The sequence below is a fragment of the Oreochromis niloticus genome, linkage group LG18 (assembly GCF_001858045.2).
Source record: "Oreochromis niloticus isolate F11D_XX linkage group LG18, O_niloticus_UMD_NMBU, whole genome shotgun sequence".
In the NCBI taxonomy this organism is placed as follows: Eukaryota; Metazoa; Chordata; class Actinopteri; order Cichliformes; family Cichlidae; genus Oreochromis; species Oreochromis niloticus.
Window position 1 is genome coordinate 37,938,938 of NC_031982.2, and position 20,613 is coordinate 37,959,550.

The following is a 20,613-nucleotide window of genomic DNA, read 5'->3' on the forward strand; positions in this document are numbered from 1 at the left end:
AATTACACTCTAGATTGCTTTTATAACATCAGGGTATTGTAACGCCCCTTCTTGCGTTTACAAGCACATAATTTGCATGTACAGAACATTCATGTATTTTAAGAATTAACTGCAACATAGAGGTTCCTCCTTGTGGCATACTCTTAAGAATATGGTGATGATCTAAGGCCTTTGAGGTCACCATGGACTGGACATCCTTCCGTCACCTGTAACTAAGCAAACTCAAATACCACAAGAAGCTGAATACATTCAGGCCTTTGCTCAGCTACTATTTTACTATACCAATATACTCAGCATATGAGTTATGATATATATATATTTAACTCAATCATTTTAAAGTAGTTATAACTGCACCTGTAATAAACATGTTAATATTTGATTAGGATAACCCCTATAATATAAATTATAACATAATGCCAGCAGCTTCAATAAACACTTTGATGAAATGATAATTAATGCAATGATAAGATGATGGTTATGTAAAATAATCCCTGTAATTCCACAATTCCCCCTTTTGACGTCTTCCAAAGACGTCACTACACCATTCCCAGGTCCACTACCTTCGCTCTGACCCTCTCTAGCCGCCCCCTGACTCAGCAAATCCGACAACAACCTCATGTCCTCTAGGTGGTCCAGCAATAAAACACCAGCCCCCACTTGAAAACACTTCATGCTTAGGTAATCTCCGCTCCTCTTCTGGGTCTCTCTCTAGTGGAAATCTTCTCCTGTAAGGGATAGAAAACAAACAACCTTTCTCTGCTACACCTTACTAACTTACTGTGTTCATCTAAGGTTCCTGTCATTATTCAAAGTTGGTTCACAATATCACATCAGGCAAAATCACAAACCCTACTGCCACGTCTGCTTTGTTAAGCTCTTCAGTTAGACTGTACCGGTCTGCCAATCTGTGTGTACATGCCTCTACACTTTTAATGTCTAAATGCACATCTGGATGTATGTGCACTTGTATGTCTATCTGCATCTATGAGTCAGTGGTTTTTCAGAAAAAAGGCGTTAAAGTGAAGAATGTTTCCTGACTATTAACTCCTGATACTGGAGGGACTTTCCGGGTTGCCCAACCTCTTAGGTTTGGCCTTTTACACTTTTACTAAAGAAATTTTAACAGAGCCCAAAGAGATTTTTATTTTGCTCCTGTGCTTGACAGGTTAAGCGAAGTTGTTTTTTGTTTTGTTTTGAAATTTTCTCTTCTGTGTGTGTGTGTGTACATAAGTAAGAATATGATAATCAACATAAGATCCCTGGTTTGCAAATGATTTTCTGCCCCCGCTGCAGGGCAACATCATGTGGTGGTGAGTCTATGTTGGCTAGTTTAATGCAAATATGTAACAGTTGCTTCATTACATTGCCCACTCAGAGTTGTGCAGTTTCAAAGTATGTGGAGAATTCAATACACATTTCTTGGCTAATTATTTTCCCAATAAAAGTGAAATCAAACATTACATTTGATTTTACTTATGTATTATCCTGTTCTGGGCTCTATCCATTATATTAACTTTATTTAATCTCAATACTCTTTATGTGTGTGAGCAACGCTTTTAGTCTTATTAAACACAACCCAAGTAAAATGCACACCATCCCCATGTCAGCCTAAATCTCCGCTAAAAAGCACACTTCAAAGTTTTCTATCTGGATTTACGCCTCTTTTGGCCTCAAGCATATACATAACATGCCAAGGTTACTGTTAATGCCCGTTAGACAAGTTTCCATTATCTACAACATTTTGTTTCACCCGGCTCACCCTCACACATTTCCTGTTCACTTATTGCATATTTATCTTTAACACCTTTTACCTCAGGAGTTGCTAAGCAGAAACAAAGCAACCTGTGGTCCACCTTTACCCTGTAAAATAAACCCCTGTCATGATTGTGTCTGTAAGCATGTTTTGCATTCATTCATTACACTCCACGCCATTCCTGCAAGTTAGGAGCTGTAAAGTTAAAAGCTACATCAAGTCCAGGCCTCTGGCCTGGCCTATATATAAATCATGTGTGTTTGTAAGCGTGCGTGCAATTCACCTGCTATGTTCTCATCTTCCCTCAACATGTATCACCTGGACACTCTCACCAGTGAAGCTTAAAACCCTCTTGGATAGAACATCAACTCTAAACAAGCACAGTTATGCATTGTGTATAAAATTAACTCAACCTCATGCTAACCTACATAAGTACCTGTCTTAAGAGAGACCTCTGCACAGCTCAGACGCCAGTTGCAAAAGCTCTCTAACATTAGAATCATCAGCTGTGACTTATATAGTGTTATTTCGGTACTTTATACTTCACACATTTTTGAACGTTGTTTATATGGGGAGTTCCTCTTTTTGTGTCTATATTTATTAATATGCCTTGTGCACTAAAGCTTCCTGTTTTTCAGTCTGGCTGAGCACTTGTTTGTGAGTATAAACTGGCCTCTACAAGCCTTCATTAGCAGATACACATTACAAATACTTCATATATACAGAGAAAAACCCAATAATCCACATTTCACTATTTTGTTCTTTGGTTCAGATTTGGATTCTGTATTGTTCTTTATTTCTTATTCTTTATATTTACATTGTTTTTTGCTAGTCTTGGTTTATTGTTGTCTGTTTGGGAGCTGACATAGTCTCTATAAATGAACTTCTTTTGGTGGAGTAGCATCAGGAGAGAAGCTCCGGAGAGGCATCTTCCATGTTAAACACTAAAATATAACATAAGAAATCTTCTCAACGTGTTGTATATTTTTAATATTTCCTTATTATTTTGTCATAAAATAAATCAACCAAATAACTTAAGCTGTGTGACAGCACCTTGCGTTTACGCCAGGCTGTGAACTGCCCTGAAGCTACACCCCCTTTTACCCCATTTACTTTCTCAATCTTAGTTTAAACTATTCCTGACCTTCTCCTTCTCTCGTCTGATCGTCTCAAGCACGTCCTGTACCAAATTTACTTCCTCTTTTCAAGTCCCACATTTAATTACAAGCTCAAACAGATTTGCCCTATATTGCTGTCTCGACGTGTTTCCTGTCAACTTAACAGAGTTATTCTCAGAACTCAGAGCTGAGGTTCCCCTTTTCTAAGTCTGTCTGTTCTACAAGAGAGCAAGTCGGTAAACAAGTTTATCCTCACAAAGGTTATTAGGTAAAGGTCACGTAGACATTTGCCTAGTAACCCTAAAAGGACACATTTCATGTAGCTAATCGCATATATTAACACCCCCCTTTTTGTGACACATCTCATGTGTTACAAACTCAAAATCCTTCACTCAGGTTAGGGAATTAAAAGAAAAGTTTAGTCCTATCATATTATGTATAAATGCTCCGGAACTTCAAACCTGTATTTAAGGAATGAAATCAAATTAATCATCATGTCAAATCTTTTCTTGGCTCCATCCACAGCCTGCATCCTTGAAACGTCCTAGAAACAAAAACCTGTGTGTTAACCAGAACATCACCTTTTATACTCAGTTTCTCCACTTCATCCAACCTGTAATATAAAAAAGTTAAAACAGAACAATTATCAGTCATATGTCCAACCTTAGTCCAGTCTTTTGTCAGTGTCCAGTCGGTCCAACCTATGGTCTGCCTCGTCCGTCCATTCACCTGTCCATTCCCACACATTCACTCACACGCATTACCATCAGGTATTGCTGACAGTGGAGACTATCTCGCAAATATTCAGTCTTCACTCTCAGCAACATCAACTCATTTATTTGTTTTACTTTGTTTTTAAGAAAATAGTTCTTTCTGCTTTTAGACTGGATTGGCTCGCGGCAATCCTTTTACTTTGTCAGCGCTGTTATCCACTCTTTTGCAGGCCTGCTTAGAACAAAAATGAGAAAAAGAGAGCTGAGTATTAGCTCATCAAAGTACAAAACAAAATCACCTGACAGGTTTTTCTTTATAAGTGCACTGTTACAAAACCCTTAAACATGTCCATGTTTATTAACACTCCCTCTTTAAAAATAAAACAACAACCTCAAAAATCTTCAACAATCTTAAATTTCACCCATAGAACACACCCAAAACGTAAAAAAGCTACACCGTTTTGTACACGAGATCCCCCTTTAAGCACTTTACCAAACTCACATTCAACCTTAACATATAAGCACGTTCTCACAATATGTCAACACTAATTTATAAACCTCTTAATCAAATTTGCACCTCTGAACAATCTACCCCTCCTTTAAGGCCTCAATCACACACACACAGCAACCTCCTCTGTCCACATTCACACGAGCTCTCAAACTTTTGCATACTCAGCCATATCTCAACAATTTAACTTGGCAAAATAAATACATGTTTAAACTTTATCACATTATTCGATTATTTTCATTTTCTTTCTATACTAATCACTTACTTTGATCAATCAGTGCAAGAGCACTCCTGAGTCACTCTTATAGACACTTTTCTTTTGTTTTTCCATCTATTTTATGAACCATTCACACCATTCTCTCACTCATACAAGCAGCAAGCAGATCTTCATTGCATATGCTTATGTTCTTAGCCAGGTTTTTAATCAATATCTGTTCATTAAGCTTCAGGAGCTTGTCTTTATAAGGTTAATGCATTTTCTGTTTGTGTGTGTATGGGTATATGTTATTTTGCATCTATGACTTCACAGTCTCCCAGACTTCTTCCCAACTCTCCAGTTAAGCAGTCAGTTTTCTTTTTCCCCGAGTTACTAACCCACATTTTGATTTCCCACCTTAAATTACCGCCCTCCTGGTCTTCAGCCAGGAGCTGGGGCTTGCTTTTCAGGTTCCTGGACACATCATGCTGTGAACAATTCAACCAGAAACTTGCCTTAACTTATCCATAGATGTTAACCTCTAACTTTCTTCCGACTGCTGGATGTGGAGAGCCGGTCCAAGTCTGCTTTACTCCTGAAAATAACAAAACTAAGACATTTTCATTATTATCACCAGTGGTTAAATAACCCATTTCTCTGTCTCTGGTCAGAAACACCAATTATGCCAGGCATGTAAGCGTGTTCTTCCTTGCATTTTATGTTAATTGGGTGTAAACTGCTTCTTCATTAAATTAATTCATTGAGTTTCTCATTGCATTTCTATGTATTCATGTTAATGTACACTACGTGTAAGCTGTTTCTTCATTGCATCCTATATATTCATATTTAATTTATGCATTTCACCACTGAGCTTTAGATTCAAACTATCTCACTTCTGATTCATTTCAAAAATAATCTCACATGTAACAATTTGTATGTGTGTTTTCTATTCATTAAGGTAATAACAATTATTTCTTTCATTATTCTTACCTTTTCTAATGTTTACCTCTTTGTTATGCTATGGTGGACATCCCTAAACAATTCATGAGTTCAGGTTTCAATTTTCAATCCAATTATATCCTATATTCTCGCAGTCAAACTCGTCCAGCTTCATCTCTCACTGGTCCTCTCTGCACAATGTCCTGTTCGAGCTTCAAAGCTCCCGCAAACACAGTCTCAACTCAGCTGTTGTCTTCTTCTCTGTTTCTTTACAGTCTTTCTTTCAGATTAAATCCCAGCATGGCAAAATATCACTCAATGTCCAGTGCTCTTCCACAATTCTTTATCCCACTGTTCAACTGCCCAGCCTGTATTTTCACAGTACATGTTACATTACTCTTACATGCTGCTGCTGGTCGTCAGTCGTCATCAGTGTTACTGGATCAGTGGCACTGTCGTTTGCCTGCTGTATTCAAGTCCACGATGTTCTATCGGTCTTCATCAGGCGATTAACTGTCCTTTGAACTTCTTCTCCGCTTCAGGGACAAAGTGAGAGATCCAGCCGCACAATTTCGAGCCAAAGACTGGCTTATTCTCCCAATTCTTTTAATCTACTTTTCTGCTACTGAACTCAAGGTTGCAAAGTTGAAAGACGCCCACCTGTATTGACACACTAAACCATATAATTAGTATTATATTCATTTTTTCTTAAAGGCTTCATTTGCTTCATGTGCCTAGAGTTAAATCTCTCTCTCTGTGTTCTTTCTGTACACACTCAGTTCCCATATATGGGCATGCACAGTTCCTGTTCACTATTTCCTGTCGCTGCAGCCCCGGTACATAGAGCAATATTTCCTGTTCCTCAAACTAATCTAACTCCTTTGTTTTTTGTTTTCTTGAATTAAAAACACTTTCAAACTTTAGCACATCCTACTTTTCATCACACAAGAAATATATTTCACACTCCTTTATTCCATACACACCTTTTAAATGCTCTAACCTCTTTCAGACGCCATAAATCGTCTCACACGCACTGCCTTTCTCTCTCTCAGACTTCCCCTTTTCACTTACTCAGACAAATCACCCAGTCACTCAAATCAAATACTGACAGCATTCACACAGTTAAAATCACACAAAATACGCTTTCATACGAGTATCTTGGACATGCCTTCCATGATCAGAAAGAGCAAGTCAAAAGAAAAAAGAAAAAGAAAACTGAAACCTCTCATAACATCACTGAAGGTCAAATATCTTCATAGACCCAAAAGTAAGCATATTATTTCCCTAGTCAAAAGTCAAACCGTTACTCACAGTAATTTTTAATCTCACAGCCTTTGTGTTTTGAAACTAAAAAGAGGAAGGGACAGCGCCCAATTTAAAGTGCGCATGTTGTCACTCAACGACACACACAGAAAATGTAACTGTATATATATTATCTCAAACTGAAACAAAACCCATCTAAAAATCCTAAAACATCTTACTTCGACACCCCAAAACACACATGGCTTACAGACATCTTTATTAATTAAATTATCTCAAATTCAATTTCAGTTCTCAGAACCCAGGTAACGGTCTTAAGTATCAACAGTTTATGTATCCTATCTCAAAACCCCTCAAAAAGTCATACAGTCATGGCAAGAAATAAAACTTTACTTACATATTGTAATAAACAAAACCAGCATCTTAAGTACATGCACCAGCAATGTCTAGCAGTCCCTATTAACTTCCTCATACTCTATTGACCTCTCAGCTGCCTTATTTGCATTCTCACACACACACACACAGTCTAAAAATAATACCAGCCTGACTCACAGACTCAGACATGTCTCTTAATATATTTACACAGACGTCCTATGATTACAACTGCACAGATTTTAGGCTTCTCATTTCAAAACCTACACAATTTAGACAATTTTTAAATTAACGGTCCGACCGATAAACTCCCTGAGTTTTTTGTCATCAATTGTAACCAGTCTCGGCCCCGGGCCGTGGCCAAATATCTAAGACCCTACACAATTTAAAAGCATCAATCAACTCAACCCGAAAAGCCCTGTTATGTGGACACCCCACATCCCAGGCTTCCCCGAAGTTTTAAGTTAAAAGGTAGACGCCCGAAACCCGGTTTCTACTGACCAAAAAAGTGCAAACCACCGTCCCGGACGGCAAAGTGGTCCAACCACTAGTTATTCTGGAGTGCCCCAAGCTCCACAGTGACCAACTGACTATCCCTCAACTGAGGACAAGGTCTAAGCGTCCTTGACCTTGGCAACCGTTACGTCTGAGCAATGCACTTGTTAGACTCCCAGAGTCCCGTTCTATACAATTTAATTATTTTGAAGACACCCCGAAAATCACAAACCCACCATATCGGTGTCCAAGCCCGGCTTTATATTCAATTGAGACTTTAATGTCACAAACTTCACCAATTACCTATTATTCTAAATTCTCTTTATCCTAAATCCTCTTTATTCTTATTCCTTTGGGACTTTAACCCGGTACCTTTAGTGAGACTCTAACTCACTTTTACTCTTTTTCTTATCATTACTTCAACTTCAACTTCTCATGAGATTTTCACCAAAACCAAAACAGACCTTTACCAGTAATTTTCAGTGAGTAGACTTTCAATTTTGTCAGACCCAATTCAGCACTGTTTGGAAATAATTCAACAGGTAGTGCCTTACCTTTGAATAAGCCGGCTTATGTCCACTCACTTCGACCACTGACTCGTGTCTGCCTGTTTGAGCACCTTGGACCCTCTCAGTCTCAACCTCCAACTTTTCTCCCTCAACCGGCCAATGCACCAAATGTTACGGGTCCGAAATTGAGGATGAGAGTAAAACAATGATGGTCCAGAAGAGGTCAATCAAACAATTGATTTTAATGAATGCACGCAGCGTGGAGAGGTGCAAACTGCAAAACAGTTGTACATCTCTACCCAAATTACACTCTAGATTGCTTTTATAACATCAGGGTATTGTAACGCCCCTTCTTGCGTTTACAAGCACATAATTTGCATGTACAGAACATTCATGTATTTTAAGAATTAACTGCAACATAGAGGTTCCTCCTTGTGGCATACTCTTAAGAATATGGTGATGATCTAAGGCCTTTGAGGTCACCATGGACTGGACATCCTTCCGTCACCTGTAACTAAGCAAACTCAAATACCACAAGAAGCTGAATACATTCAGGCCTTTGCTCAGCTACTATTTTACTATACCAATATACTCAGCATATGAGTTATGATATATATATATTTAACTCAATCATTTTAAAGTAGTTATAACTGCACCTGTAATAAACATGTTAATATTTGATTAGGATAACCCCTATAATATAAATTATAACATAATGCCAGCAGCTTCAATAAACACTTTGATGAAATGATAATTAATGCAATGATAAGATGATGGTTATGTAAAATAATCCCTGTAATTCCACAGTAGTAAATAACAATTAGCTAATGTTGTTCATGAGACTAAAGTCATCTCACTTTGGTAATGTAAATATAATATGGACAATATTAAAGTTATTATATTAATCATTATTAGTTATTACAGCAGTGAACTTGAACTCTGTGTCAAAGATTCAAAGATTCAAGTTGCAGTTATTTATATTTCCTATCACCTTAAATCTTCACTCAAAGACAAGTATCTCTGACAGTGTATATACAGATGTATTATATATAAGAGACAAATACTGTTCAATATGTTGGCATTACTAAATTTGGCTCAATGCTTACATATATGTGTAAAAAGCAAATGTACGAGCTGTGATAACTGTTTCTGATAGAATGAAGATCAGACTGATATATGAAATATTCCTTTATTGGGTGAGAAAATCAGACCATGTCATAACTGCTTTAAGTCATACAGAATAGATATCAGAGCCTTAAACAGGCTGACTTCTGCTAAATGGGTCAAACTGGGCAGAAAGTATACAAACACATAACATCCTTATAGAATATGATGTAACACTATAGATCAACTTAGCTCAGAATATATAAAGCATATAAACAATTACAGCAATATGATGCAACAAACACAGCAGTGCTACTAATCCAAAATACTCAAAGCTTCATAGAACTGAAACAAACATTTATTTTTAGCTCCATCCTGCTGCTGATACATACTTTAGGTTTCTGAATATGAAACTTGTTGCTGCCTTTCATAGTGTGTAACTTGAAGGCCCTGAGTACTTTCTCCCACACTGAAAACACTGGGATGATAACATTATTTGAACATTACCTGATAAGACTGATTCAGGACAGACAATTAGTTATGTTAAACTTTCCTAGCAGTCCTTCACAAACAGGGAACAGTCTGTCTATTCTCTCCATCTGTCAGCTGCTGCTGGCTCTTCCTCCTCCTCTTCCTCACACACTGCTGAGTTTGTCCTGGTGGATCATCAGGGGTGCAAAGCCTCACAGATGATGTGCAGCAGTGGGTCCCTCAGTCTGTCCTCACTCTGGACACTTGCAGTTGTCACACATGGAAATCAAATGTGTGATAAGCTGCAGGATTCAAACACAAGTGTAACTTATAAATACATGTTCATACTTTTATTCCACAATCAGAGAGAAAGAAACAGAGAGAGAGTGCAGGACAGACAGACAGGTGACAGTCTCGGGTGTACACACTGCTACAAAACAGCACAAGAGAAGGAGGATTTAGTGTTTGTGTTATTACGAGTGCTAAACAAGAAGAGTTCCAGATGGTCCAGTGGACACATGTGTGACTCCTGTGATTAAAGCATCTTTCTTTCAGCTTAACGACTGAACCGTCAGCTCGTTCAAACACACGTTAAAGTCCGTTTGGCTCGACACCACCGAACAGAGGCAGCAATATAAGATAGCTAACATTAACAGTGCAGTGAATCCTGCTTGTGCCGTCATATTCAGGACTGCAAACCGAGCAGCATCACTGACTTTCAGCTTGTTGTGTTTGTGGATATATGACTGACTTTAATTATCCATAAAATCATCACATTCTCTGTAAGATAAGGTCGACTATTGAACGGCGTATATTTTACAGTAAAGGTTTTAAAACCAAGTTAGTACAAACATCGCTAATGTCACATAACTTTCCCGACATGTGGCCAACAGTAATGTTTTAATGTTCCTCATTATTCAACATTTGCACATAAATAAGTGACATAATTTTCAGTACTTACTTTTAAAAGTTTACTCTTCAGCCATCCGCCGTATTTTTCGGCAAAATTATCCACACCCACCGCCGTGCTATGAAGTCTGGGATATGTTTGGCCATGAAGGCTACACCGACCCATCCTTAAAATTCAGGGGAATGAAGGCCGCATTTGAGGGCCGCATTTCGAGCAGCCTTCAAATTGGGACAGCCTTCGACGCGTCGCTGTGATGTAATCGGCCTTAAAATGCGGCCTTTAAGGCTGCAGACCCTGAATTGGGACACAGCCTATGTGTTAATAGACCTCTCTGCATTGAATCATATCTGTTATTAATCTCTGTCTCTCTTCCAAAGCATGTCTTTTTCCTGTCTTCTTTCTCTCACCCCAACCAATCGCAGCAGATGGCCCCACCCCTCCCTGAGCCTGGTTCTGCCGGAGGTTTCTTCCTGTTAAAAGGGAGTTTTTCCTTCCCACTGTCACCAAGGTGCTTGCTCATAGGGGGTTATATGATTGTTGGGTTTTCTCTCTATGTATTATTGTAGGGTCTACCTGTGAAGTAGTCAGACACGAACGTCAAGGAAGGTGGTAGGGAAGCAGACTAGGCAGGCATTTCAGATTTCCAAGGTGAGCAATTTATTTACAGTGAACTTAATATAATGTAACTTAACAAAACTTCCCCCCAAATCAATTCAATTAACAAAACTCAACATAACATGGCTCTGGTAACACAGCTCACCTCTCCTCTCTCTTGCATCTGGTAGAGACTGGCTTTAAATAGGGCCATCAATTTCCCTCCAATTGCCCAGCCAGTACCACTCACTCAACTGAGGGATGTAAAACTCTACACAAATGATTTAAAAACACAAAACCTCTACACACTTCTAATATGCACATTTACACAACTAAATGGCAATATTAACAAAAGGAAAAACATTCAACAAATTCCTTTAAACCTTAACACAAACAAAAGGAAGCATCTCTATGGAAAAAGAAACCCCTCCACTTGGTTTGACCTGCTGATGTCATGTGTGACATCATCAGGATTTTAAAATGAGGAAATGCCAGGCAGGCGTTTCCCCACACCTGACCCTCATGAAAACTGAAAAGACAAACAAAGTAAGTATGAACAAATGACTTAATCTGTAACATAATAAAATATAAGGAAACATAACTTAGTATTTGTCTTAATTTGCAGAATGTTTGATTTGCCAGCAACAGAACGCTTACACAAACAAACCCGGGATAGTGAGTGAAGCAATGTTACTTGACAAATAGCAAATCATAGCAAATACATAGAAACAGAATAATGTGTACAATGTGCAAAATAAAGTAAACACATATGGGACAAATGGAGAGCTTTACAACTGCTCCTCCACTTTGTCACACCCACCCACCCACCCCCCCCCCCCTTAAGGCACTCACTCCTCCATGGAACGAGACAGAAAATCAGCCACCACATTCTTATGCCCCGGTCTATACTGGATCCTGAAACGAAATGGCTGTAGGGACAGATACCATCTAGTGATTCTGGCATTAGAGTCTTTCATGCTGTTCATCCATTGTAATGCACGATGGTCAGTCTCCAAAACAAACTCATCACCCATTAGATAGTACTTTAATGTATCCAGAGCCCATTTTATTGCCAGTGCCTCTTTCTCAATAGTGGAATATTTCATTTCCCTAGGAAAGAGCGTACGGCTTATATACACCACTGGTCGTTTATTCTCACCCTCACCCTGCAACAACACTGCTCCAAGTCCTTCTCCGGAAGCATCCGGAAGCATCCGTCTGCAACGTGAATGGCTGGGTAAAATCCGGGCACTGCAAAACAGGTTCACTACACAAACAGTTTTTAAGATCAACAAAAGCAGCATTACACTCGGCAGTCCATTTAACCTTTGTGGGGCTGGATTTACGAGTAAGGTCACTAAGGACCGCTGCCCTGGCAGAGAAGTTGGGGATGAAGCGGCGATACCACCCCGCCAGACCCAAAAAGGATTTCACTTTTCGTTTGGTTGTAGGAGGTGGGTAGGCACTCAGAGCTTCAATCTTTGACACCTGAGGGCGGATGACCCCACCCCCGATGACGTAACCCAAGTACTCCACCTCAGACTTAGCAATGTGACATTTGTGTGCATTTATGACAAGTCCAGCTCTCTTAATCCGTTGGAAGACATCAGAAAGGTGCTGAACATGATCCTCCCATGTCTCACTAAACACCACAATGTCATCAATGTATGCTGCAGCATACCCATCTGCACCTCTCAAAACTTCGTCCACCAACCTCTGAAATGTGGCTGGTGCACCGTGCAGACCAAAAGGCATTGTTCTAAAACGGTAAAGTCCACTGGGAACTCTAAAAGTTGTCAAATCTTTCGAAGACTCAGTCAAAGGTACTTGCCAGTAGCCCTTGCAAAGGTCTAGTGTTGTAAGATACGTAGCGTTCCCTAAGCGCTCAATCAGTTCCTCTACTCTTGGCATCGGATAAGCATCAAAAGCAGAAACAGCATTGAGTTTAGAGAAATCCACACAAAATCTCTGTTTAGAGTCATTTTTCTTCGGCACTAGCACCACTGGACTACACCACTCACCTCTAGATGGCTCAATGACTCCCATGTCAAGCATGTCTTCCACCTCTTGTTTTAATGCTGGCATCAGCTTTGCAGGAACCCGTGAGGTGGTGTCCCTAATAGGTTTTTGATTGGGACAGTGGAGTCGTATCTCATGTTGGATGAGATTGGTGCAACCTGGTTTAGTGCTAAAAAGATCAGCAGGCATAATTGCTTTCAACTCTGTCTGTTGTTCGGAAGTAAGATGACTCACAACAGGAACTGGCTGTTGACCTGCTGGAGAAGAAAAGAACAGCTCCCGTGGTTCCTCCTCTTCGACCACGGCTCGGGCCTAACACTCTAGCGAAGATGCTGGCCGATCAAACCATTCTTTCAACAAATTTACATGAAATATTTGATGCTTCTTGCGACGCTGAGGCATGTGTAGTTCATAGGTAACTGGACCCACTTTCCTACTGATCGCATACGGTCCCTGCCACTTGGCAAGGAAACTGTTCTCAGATGATGGAAGAAGCAGCAAAACCTTTTGTCCCTCTTGAAAAATCCTCCTTCGAGCTGCCTTGTCATAACGCTGCTTCTGACGTTGTTGGACACCAACCAGATGAGTATTGGCCAGCTCTTGGAGCTCCTCAAGCTTATCTCTCATTTTCAGTACGTATGAAAGAACATTGCATTGTTTTCTGGGATTTGGAGCCTCCCAAGCCTCTTTCAACACATCAAGGGGACCCTGGACAGCGTGGCCATACAAGAGCTGGAAAGGAGAAAACCCTGTGGAAGCTTGAGGTACCTCTCTATAGGCAAATAGCAAGAAAGGAAGCCACTGGTCCCAATCTGCTCCTGTATCTTTCACAAACGTCCTCAACATGGCTTTAAGGGTTTTGTTGAAACGTTCAACAAGGCCATCTGTTTGTGGGTGGTAGGGAGTTGTAGACTTCTCTCATGAAGTTAGATGTAAAGTTGGACCCTTGGTCAGTAATGATTTCTTTTGGGATGCCTACCCTCGAGAACATTTGTATTAAGCAGTTGGCAATCTGACGAGCTTTAACCTTTTTTAAGGGGAAAGCCTCGGGATATCTTGTAGCGTAGTCACACACTACCAAAATATACCTGTGCCCTGCACTGCTCCTCTCTAATGGGCCTATGATGTCCATCGCAACACGGGAGAATGGAGTGTCTATAACTGGCATAGGGATCAGGGGAGCCCTCTCACCTTTCCTTCCTGGTGCTGTTAACTGACACTCTGGACAAGACTTGCAAAACTGAACAGTGTCTGTAAACTGCTGTGGGCAGTAAAATCTAGTTGACATACGAGAGAAGGTTTTGGCTTGACCCAGGTGTCCTGCTCACGGGACTGAGTGAGCTAACTGCAGTACTGTGGATCTTAAACTCGTAGGCACAACCAACTGGTCTCCCACCCTACTGCGGCGATATAATAGGTCACCCTTAAGGAAAAATAGCTTTCTGCCTCTCTCTGTGACCTCTGTTGCGTTTGTGACACTTTTTGAAAACAGGGGAGCTAAAGATGGATCCTCTCTTTGAAGCTGAGCTATTTCACCAGGTACGACTGGTAATTCGTCACATTGTGGCACTGGAACTGGTTCAGTGAACTTTGTCCCCCTCACCTTAGCCTTTCGCCTCTGGGCTCTGCTCTTTCTTATGCGACCCTGACTTGATCCTTCAAAATCAGGAACATCACTGTTAGCGAATGGAAATTCACTCCAACCTACACCTTCTTCTGCGTGATGCTTATGTTTTGACCTGGTGACTGCTACCATGGACTCAGCTGTAACACTTGGGTTGATTTCCTCTCCCCTGGCTATCAGATCTCGCAAAATGGGAAGATCACGGCCCAACACCACCTGATATGGCAGTTTACTCATAACTCCCACTGAAAGTAAATACAGCTTGCCGTCAATCTGAATATTAATGTTGGCAATTGGGTAATCCACATCATTACCGTGAACACACCAAACTTTTACCTTGCCGCAAAACGTAGCATCCCTGGGAAGACATTCCTGTCTAACCAAGGTACGGCTGCTTCCTGAATCCAGAAGAGCCACACATGGCTTTTCCTCAATAAAAATGCATGTGGTGCGCTCATGCTGAGAAGAGGGCGCTAAAGACTCAACTTCATCTTCCCGACCTTCGACACCCCTTGAAGAAAAGCACATATATGTGTTACTGACAGTCTGACTTGGACAATCTGCCCTAAAGTGACCCATTTGACCACAAAAGTGACACACTAAAGGCCCACGTTGCTTGATTTCCCTTGCCCGACTACTAGTGGAATTATGGGGGCCCTGCCTGAAATTCCTAGTTTTATGATTGTTCCCACTCTCAGTCCTACCCACTATTACTGGGGCTAATTGTTTGGAACTTGCATAGTTCTTTAATGGCCGACGGGCTGCAAGAAAAGCGTCAGCCAGCTCTGCTGCTTGCTTAGACGTGGTTGGGTTATGCTCCTTTATCCATGTGCGCAGTTCAGGATTGAGAACTCTCAGGAACTGCTCTAAAACAATGACATCGCCAATTTCATCTTTGGACTTTTCTTTTGGAAGTATCCACTTATCATATAGTTCTTTCAAGCGTGTCCTTAACTCTTTAGGTGTCTCACCATCGCCCAATGTAGTGGAGTGAAATCTCAGTCTGTAAGTCTCTGCACATATTTCAAACTTTTCAAGAACTGCTTTCTTCACCTTTACATAGTCCATAATCTCATCAATGTCCATGGCTACAAAAGCAGCTCGTGCCTTACCAGTGAGAAGTGGAGCAAGATGTAGTGCCCAGTCCTCGTGTGGCCACTGGCACCCACTTGCGATCCTCTCAAAAGTTGTTAGGTAAAGCTCAATGTCTTCGTCCTCGTTAAAAGGCTGCATTTTAGGCCCTTTCCAAGCTGGTGATCTTGTTAAGGAGGCAGACTGAGTTGCTGTTGTGGCCTCCATGACGTTAGATTGTAGCTGAGGCATTGCTGGATGCTCCGCAGTAGGCCTCAAACGCGTCTCTGTGTCAGCTGTTGCACCTTCCAACAGCAGCTGGTGCTCTCGACGTTCTGATTGCACTTCCTGCTGGAGCTGAGTGAACTGGTGCTGAATTTTCCGCCAGTGATCTTCCTGCCGCTGCTTCTCCAGTTCCCATCGGGCCTCTCTGTCGCTTTGTTGCCTCATAAAACCACACAGGAGGTTAGAAAGTTCAGCAAGGTTATGCAGTTCAGTACCTTGCTCTTGCTCTGCTTCCTCTAGCTGATTGAGCACTGGAGGCTCCTCACTTGCAGAGTCCATTGGCACTTGGTGCTTTTTTGGTCTAGCCCAGGGGTCTGCAACCTTTTACACCCAAAGAGCCACTTGGACCCGGTTTCCACGCAAAAGAAAACACTGGGAGCCGCAAATACTTTTTGACATCTAAAATGAAGATAACACTGTATATATTGTTTTTTATCTTTGTGCTTTGTGTGAACAACTAAGGTGTGCTGCTTATGAAATCCATGAAGTGCTACAGAGAAAATTAAATTATATTTACGTAATCAACACATTTTGAACTCTTAAAGAAATATAACAAAAGGAAAGACACCAACCTGAACTAAAATGATCCATGTAGCAAACAAAAACTGTTGTCAGCCGCCACCCTTATATCGCCTTTGGGCTGTTGGAGCCTTGACCTGACTCTTAAAAAATAATTGGAAAAAAGCACTATGCTGCTGAAAAATGAAAAATAGATATTTGCAAAATTCTGCCTAAATATGTATTTTACCTGGTTAATGCGTGCGGCGGGGCGTGGTTTGCAGCGCCGCTGCAGGGGAGGCGGACGCACCTGAGCGACACCCGCAATCACGCCTCGCTGCCTTTACGTCTGCGCTATCTGTGCTGTTGTGTTGTTGGTGGTGTATGTCGGGCTGTGAGCTGAAAAGCTACAGCCGGCTGTATGCGTACAGCAACCGTGTGTGAAAAGTGCTCAATAAAGAGATGCTCAAAAGCATGTTCATGGAAACATCGTTGGGTCTGCCGTGATTTGTTTACAATGGGACTTCTGCTCCTGAACCTCTGCGCACAGAGTCCGCAAATCGGGGCTATACGAAGTCCGTTTACTCACGGTGTTTGTCTTTAACATAGTTCACGGTGGAGAACAGCTGCTGACATAATGTGGATCCGAAAATCCATAATTGGCCTATCTGGGGTTGAAAGTCTCGATAAATGCACGGTGTTTCGGCGGGTATACCGGCTTCCGCGAGTGTGACTCTTATTTTGAGCGATGAAAAAATAATAGAATATAATTTTATTTTTATATTTCAATATCACAATAATCTTCCAATTTAGAACTACGAGTTAAAAAGAACTAACATAAATAAAATACACTTCAGCTAAATACTTCTAATTTATTTGCCCAAACCACGCGGAGCCGCAGTATAAGGACTAAAGAGCCGCATGCGGCTCCGGAGCCGCGGGTTGCCGACCCCTGGTCTAGCCCCTTTCTGCATTGCTGCTACCTACTGGCCTGGAGCCACTGCTGCCACCATTTGTGAAGTAGTCAGACACGAACGTCAAGGAAGGTGGTAGGGAAGCAGACTAGGCAGGCATTTCAGATTTCCAAGGTGAGCAATTTATTTACAGTGAACTTAATATAATATAACTTAACAAAACTTCCCCCCAAATCAATTCAATTAACAAAACTCAACATAACATGGCTCTGGTAACACAGCTCACCTCTCCTCTCTCTTGCATCTGGTAGAGACTGGCTTTAAATAGGGCCATCAATTTCCCTCCAATTGCCCAGCCAGTACCACTCACTCAACTGAGGGATGTAAAACTCTACACCAGGGGTCGGCAACCTGCGGCTCCGGAGCCGCATGCGGCTCTTTAGTCTTTAAAGTGCGGCTCCGCGTGGTTTGGGCAAATAAATTAGAAGTATTTAGCTGAAGTGTAATTTCTTTATGTTAGTTCTTTTTAACTCGTAGTTCTAAATTGGAAGAATATTGTGATATTGAAATATAAAAATAAAATTATATTCTATTATTTTTTCATCGCTCAAAATAAGAGTCACACTCGCGGAAGCCGGTATACCCACCGAAACGCCATGCATTTATCGAGACTTTCAACCCCAGGTAGGCCAATTATGGATCTTCGGATCCACATTATGTCGGGAGCTGTTCTCCACCGTGAACTATGTTAAAGACAAACACCGTTCACGCCTGACAGATGACAGCTTACAGTCCTGCGTAAACTGACTTCGTATAGCCCCGATTTGCGGACTCTGTGTGCAGAGGTTCAGGAGCAGAAGTCCCATTGTAAACAAATCACGGCAGACCCGACGATGTTTCCATGAACATGCTTTTGAGCATCTCTTTATTGAGCACTTTTCACACACGGTTGCTGTACGCATACAGCCGGCTGTAGCTTTTCAGCTCACAGCCCGACATACACCACCACCAACACAGCACAGATAGCGCAGACGTAAAGGCAGCGAGGCGTGATTGCGGGTGTCGCTCAGGTGCGTCTGACTCCCCTGCAGCGGCGCTGCAAACCACGCCCCGCCGCACGCATTAACCAGGTAAAATACATATTTAGGCAGAATTTTGCAAATATCTATTTTTCATTTGTCAGCAGCATAGTGCTTTTTTCCAATTATTTTTTAAGAGTCAGGTCAAGGCTCCAACAGCCCAAAGGCGATATAAGGGTGGCGGCTGACAACAGTTTTTGTTTGCTACATGGATCATTTTAGTTCAGGTTGGTGTCTTTCCTTTTGTTATATTTCTTTAAGAGTTCAAAATGTGTTGATTACATAAATATAATTTAATTTTCTCTGTAGCACTTCAAGGATTTCATAAGCAGCACACCTTAGTTGTTCACACAAAGCACAAAGATAAAAAAACAATATATACAGTGTTATCTTCATTTTAGATGTCAAAAAGTATTTGCGGCTCCCAGAGTTTTCTTTTGCGTGGAAACCGGGTCCAAATGGCTCTTTGGGTGTAAAAGGTTGCAGACCCCTGCTCTACACAAATGATTTAAAAACACAAAACCTCTACACACTTCTAATATGCACATTTACACAACTAAATGGCAATATTAACAAAAGGAAAAACATTCAACAAATTCCTTTAAACCTTAACACAAACAAAAGGAAGCATCTCTATGGAAAAAGAAACCCCTCCACTTGGTTTGACCTGCTGATGTCATGTGTGACATCATCAGGATTTTAAAATGAGGAAATGCCAGGCAGGCGTTTCCCCACACCTGACCCTCATGAAAACTGAAAAGACAAACAAAGTAAGTATGAACAAATGACTTAATCTGTAACATAATAAAATATAAAGAAACATAACTTAGTATTTGTCTTAATTTGCAGAATGTTTGATTTGCCAGCAACAGAACGCTTACACAAACAAACCCGGGATAGTGAGTGAAGCAATGTTACTTGACAAATAGCAAATCATAGCAAATACATAGAAACAGAATAATGTGTACAATGTGCAAAATAAAGTAAACACATATGGGACAAATGGAGAGCTTTACAACTGCTCCTCCACTTTGTCACACTACCTTACAATACTCTCCACTCCACATAACTGTTGTAGCAAACGGGTGGAGTGGAGAGAGTGTGGACCCAAATGCAAACATTGGCAACGGACTTAAACTGAAAACAAGCCTTTTGTTGAGGCAGAACAAACAAAAGCGCAGTAAGATAATGACTACACTGACAAAATCTAAACAGGAAGGAAACTAGAAACAAGTATAAACAACCTAAAAACCTGAGATGTGAAACCTGGAAAATAGGAAATGCAGTGGGAAATACGCAGATGACCTTGCAACAAACAGAGGAACACAAGGGCTTAAACACACAATTGACCCCTCTGAGGGGGTCATATGATTGCAGAGGGATAACGAGGAAATGACACACAGGAGGAGAGACTATGTAGAAATGACACACAACGAGACCGGGGGAAGCAAAACTGAAAACACGAGATTGTCAAAGTAAAACAGGAAACATGAGACATGGACTTGACAATGAAACCTGGAGAAGCACAGACATGAAAACTTAACTGGATCAGACATGACACAAGGAACTCAGAGGAAGCACACAGACAGAAATTAAGAGACTAGAAACTAAATAACAATGAAATCAAAGACTATTCATAATTCAAAAACACAAAATGCTGGGTCACAGACCCCGGACCATGACGAATAAGGACTGATAAAGGTCTGAAGGAGGACTGAAGGAGCTCTGATGGGCTCCTGCAGGGCCCAGTGTGAAGATGCTTCTTTGACATTTACACCAGACAGCAGGAAATAAGAATAAATAACATATAAGCTGCAGGAAGTTCAAATCAGAGGTGAAGAAGAAAAAACCAGAGGAAAATTTTCTGTTGAGCCTCGTTTCCAAACTTTCGTCCTACCTGTGCTCATCACCTGTCTGAATGATCACTGCTCTCGGTCAGCTGATCAGTTACTGGAAATGAACCAGTACATTTTTCTGAGCTACTTGAGTAAACAGAGAGAAAGAGAAAAGGTTGACTTTGTGTACTGAGTGGGAGTCTGCCTGCAGGAGCTGCCACTAGATTTTATCAAGCTTAAGTCAAACATCACAGGAAGTCTAACACCACGTCACCTTCATCAGCATTATCCTCTTCATCTCCTCATGTCGGTCTCAGCAGTTCAGCAGCAGATCAAACTCTGCCGT